Raw genomic sequence first — 5153 nt, forward strand, 5'->3', positions numbered from 1 at the left:
AAATAATAAAATAAAACCTATGTTTTGTATTAAAATCAATGTCCAAAACCCTAGTTTTATAATAAGTATAAATAGTAGGGTGAAAAAAAAATGTATCTCCGTATTTATTTCTATTCCATTTCATATATTTATATGATTTTCTTTACAATATTTTCCTTAAGATTTGTTTATCCTAGATTGATTTGAAAGATAGAAAATAGAATATGTTAGTTGTACCAAATCTTAAGTTCAAACCTACAATATATGAAATATTAAATATTAATATATTAATGCATTGTATTATTAAAGTAATTATCAAAAAATTAATATGTTATTTAATTTTTATTGATAATAAGGTTGTTTTTTCAGATTAATCACATTGTAGAGATTTGGTGGACTTTTCGAACCAACTAATGTATATCAAATCAATGTACATCAATTCCACATTAATTTTTTATAACTAAAAAACTATGAAACCAATTTAATAAAAAAAATTAGCACCTTATTATAAATTTTGAAATTGCAATATATTAGATTATAAATTTTGAAATAATAAAATTAAACCTATGTTTTGTATTAAAATCAATGTCCATTAAAACATTGTATTTTTTTATAAATTAATGTATATTAAATTAAAAACTATTATTATCAAATCAATGTATATCAAATTCCACATTATTTTTTTAAACCTAAAAAACTATGAAGCCACCGTAATAAAAAAATAGCACCTTAAATTAAATTTTCAAATTGCAATATATTAAATTACAAAATTTTAAATAATAAAGTTAAACCTAGCCTATTGGACAATCTGTATTTCAACAGTTTCATAAAGTAATTTTGTACCAAATTGCACTAGGTAGATCAAGAGTGGTTATTCATATTACTTAGATTTAGATCTTCAAATGTATATTTAATTTTTAATAGTCAAATTTACATTATACACCTAATAATTATTAATAAGGTTGATATAAGGCTATCGATGAATATCAACCATATTTTCTAATATCGTTGTATATGTGGTTGAAATAAGCCTAGGTTGGTATATGAAGCATATTTTTTAAATGTGGTTGTACTAGTATTAAGCACAAATCAAAACGCATCATATTAAAAAAATTAATTAAAATTTCGGTTTTATATGTGGTTGAAATAAACCTATCTATGTATATCAACCACATTAGTAGATGTAGTTATATACCACATTAGTAAATATGGTTATGTTAGTATTAAGAAAAAAATCAAAACATATCATATTAAAAAATTAATTATTATATACTTCAGCTTGTAGATCATGAGTCTTTATTCATATATATATATATATATATATATATATATATATAATAAACTACTTTTATATAAAATTAAAATAAACTTTAACCATTAAAGTTTCCCACTAAGTTTTCCACATAACCCATGATTTTCCAAATCTTTAGACTAAAAGTAAATTAAATATATACGAGAGGTGTTACACTTTTAATATAAGATGAATTTCACAAATACTACGAGATGTGGCCGATGTTAAATTAATATCATATATTTATATAATCCCAAAACAAACATCTAATACCCTTTGAACTTGGCGTTACCATGTATTCAACTAATTTGATTCTGGCTAGATAGTCAAGAAATTCAACTATGAGAAATACCACTCCTCTCAACCAATGAGAATGGAAATCATGTCCAATCCCCCTCGGAACCTTTTCAATTCCAAAACATCAGAATGGACAGTGACCTATCAAGGTATGTTCTCAGGCATCAAGACCATCGAGTCTAGCCTAGAACTCTAAGAATGCCAAGTCTGTCTTACGGCTTCCATTGGCTCTCAGTCGAGCTCAAGAACACCCTATGTGGCATCGTCCTGCCTCATCTCAACAACATCTTAGTTCAATGTTTTGAATTTATTTTCGCTTCCTTCAAGATGCCTCCAACCTTTCTCTCTTGCCTTCCTTATCTTCCTTTCCCACTAAAATGTTTTATCTCTAGGAAGAGAGGAAGTAATGGTCTTGTAAGTGTAAGTGCGTCGTAAATGAAAATTTTCATCTAGAGTGTTTTTCCTTTTTTCTGAATTCCAAGACTGCCATAACTACTTTTATATAAAATTAAAATAAACTTTAACTATTAAAGTTTCCCACTAGGTCCATTACTACTTTTATATAAAATTAAAATAAACTTTAACCATTAAAGTTTCCCACAACATTTTCCAGATAGGCCATGATTTTCTAAGTCTTTGGGAAATAAATAAATCAAATATTTACTTAAATTTAAATAAACTTTAAACATTAATATTTCCTTGCAAGAAGCCATGATTTTCCAAGTCTTTAGACTAAAAATAAATTAAATACGTACGAGAGGTGTTACATTTTTAGCATAAGTTGAATTTCACGAATACCACGAGATGTGGCCCACGTTAAATTAAGATCATATATTTATATAATCCCAAAACAAACATCTGATAACCTTTGAACTTGGCGTTTCGATGTATTATAAATATTTATGGCTCATCAAATTATCTGTAGTCTCGCTTTGACTGAAAAGGATAGATGACCAGAAGCTATTTTTATCACCTTCATGTATAATGTTAAGGGAAGCCATTTCAGTTGAAGGCACAGAAATCTCAAACTTTCGTTGCGGCTTTGAGAAGAAGTAAAATAAGGTAACCAAAATCCAAAGAACGGGTTTTGGCTTATTGGTTGCTTCACGAATAACGAATCCATAACACGGTTGAAACAGAGATTTTTGCATTTCCACGGTTGACACCGGAAGTTCGACCCAATGGAAATTTACAATACTGTGGCAAAAATGTATTATAATTTATATATATATGAAATTAATTAATTATATAGATATATACTTATTTTGCTGGGGAGAGATAGCGTTAAATTTGTAATTCCAACGTTGTGCTCCTCAAAATTACAAATCACAATATGCAGGTAAACATTACTTAAAAATAACTCTCTATAATTTCAACCAGAAATTATAAAAATTATATTAACTTCTTTTCTAATTAAATTTATTTAATTTACATTTTAATGAATCAATTTATCATTATTATATACGGATATCACTAGACCAATCATTTTAATACTTAATAAATATATGCAAAATCATATAAAAAAACATCAGTTACAGCATATGAATAAAAATATTAAAAACTTCGATAATTACTCTGTGAAGTCGGATCAATTTAAGAGTACCGAAACTAAAACAATTCGATGTGAACGTAATTGTTCATGGTACTTAGTTTCAACCAGATTTCTTTTAAAATATTCAAAAGTAAAAGTGAATGGAATTATTGGCAGCGACAGCGGAACGGAAAATAAAATAAGAGAATGCACCATAGTTTTATTACAGGAAGGATTTAGATAGTGACCGGTGACAATAGCACAACATCAGAGAGAGAAAGAAAGAAAGAAACATCAGAGAGAGAAAGAAAGAAACAAACAAACATAGATAGGGGAGATATGAGAATAGCACAGCAGTGCAGTTGAGCAGAGATTGACATAACTAGAAGCTGTACTGCTCGTATTCGATGAAACAGTCAGTTAGCTGAACTCGAGCACCGATGGCGTTGCCGCAAATGTTCCAGATGCGGCCCCCAAGGTTTTGAAGGCAGGTGGTGCAATCAGACTGAGAGATTCCCTGATTGCAAACCCCACGCCCATAGGCGGTGGGTGAGCCTGCTTGCGATGATTTGTAGTCGTAACCGCTGAAGGCAGTGTTTCCCTCTAGATCTGCGAGGAGGGATCCGAGAGTACTATAAAAGGAACTTCCGCTTGGGATTTTCTGCGTGTTACACGCAGACGATACGAAGTTTAAGTTGGGAGTGGCTACAGCACTGCCCACAACCAGTGTTACTACCATTACTGCCAATGCAAAAGCAAATGAGTACCTCGTCGACATGGGGGGCTAGGTGGGAAATTCTACTAATATGAATAAACTCCGACAATAGGAAATGGGAAATGGTGGGTGGAATGATATATAACCTCTAATAATAATGCTGGCTCTTGCGATGCTTATCAATGTGTGGTGGAAGCCTCCATTTATAGGCTTAGGCTTGGTGGGGATGGGTGTGGGTAGCATTATAGATAACATCTGTGTGTGCTGGACACCGGTGGATGGGGACGCATGTGGTTAGTATAGTACAAAGAAGGAAATGCACGACTCATTTTAGCCGCCTGTCCTGACTAGACCGTTTCCCCCTCATGAGTAGCCGCAGTCCATCACAGACCGTTTCCTCCAGAGAAAACCAACGAATAAGTAGCTCAGCTACTAAGTGGCTGGTTTATTGGGTTCTTAATAATTATTAAAAAACTAAGTGATTAGTTTATTGGGTTCTTAATAATTATTAAAAAACTAAGTGGTTGGTTTGGTGGGATTTAGAGTATGGGAGAGTTTTTATATAATAAGAGAGATTTATAAAAATTATTAATAATTAAAGAGTTAATCTAAATATATAGACATATTTTATATAACATATCAAAGAAATATAAAATAATTACAAATTGCATTGTTTAAGAGAAGTTATTTTTTCATAATTAATTAATATTCTATATTCCAAGAAAAAGATATAAAACACAAGGAAGAGATATAAAATATATTTGGTACTTAAATTATATTAAATTTACTATTGATAAGAAACCCCATCAAATATGAACCAAAACTTATGTAAATGAGAGTACAAAGCACCAACATTAAGATCACCATGTAGATGGATGGCGTATTGATTAAGGTTTGTAAATGTTCAATTCACATGATATATATCTCCCACGTATATGGATGGCGTATTGATTAAGGTTTGTAAATGTTTAATTCACATGATATATATCTCCCATGTAATCCTGATGTTCAATTGACATGATATATATCTCCCATGTAATCCGGGTTAGGGAGAGATGGACCCAAATGTCAGATCAGAAAATTGTGCTAGTTGAACTACTTTGCAGTCACATTAATTTATGGTAGGTGAGATATCACCATACTCCAAAACTAAACTGACAAAAGGTGACAAATTGATCCTCAGAAGTCTTTTTATCAATTAGGACTCTATTTTCTTCATTTTCACTTATTTTCGTTCATTTTCCTCCTCACACGAGACCTGTGACCTTTCACCTTCCTTTTCTGCTAATCTCCGTTATTTTAATAAATAAATGTGCCAAAAATGCCAGTTTGCATTTCCA

The 5153-nt window shown here is 30.7% G+C and overlaps 1 pseudogene; it reads right to left on the reverse strand.

The window, feature by feature from the left end:
* Window positions 1–3268: 3268 nt before the first annotated feature.
* LOC149176650 (antifungal protein ginkbilobin-like protein pseudogene) lies at window positions 3269–3965 on the reverse strand (annotated as a pseudogene).
* Window positions 3966–5153: the final 1188 nt, after the last annotated feature.

The sequence above is a fragment of the Pinus tabuliformis genome, chromosome 4_1 (assembly GCF_031772625.1).
Source record: "Pinus tabuliformis cultivar Carrire ecotype Pingquan chromosome 4_1, CPIR1, whole genome shotgun sequence".
NCBI lineage: Eukaryota > Viridiplantae > Streptophyta > Pinopsida > Pinales > Pinaceae > Pinus > Pinus tabuliformis.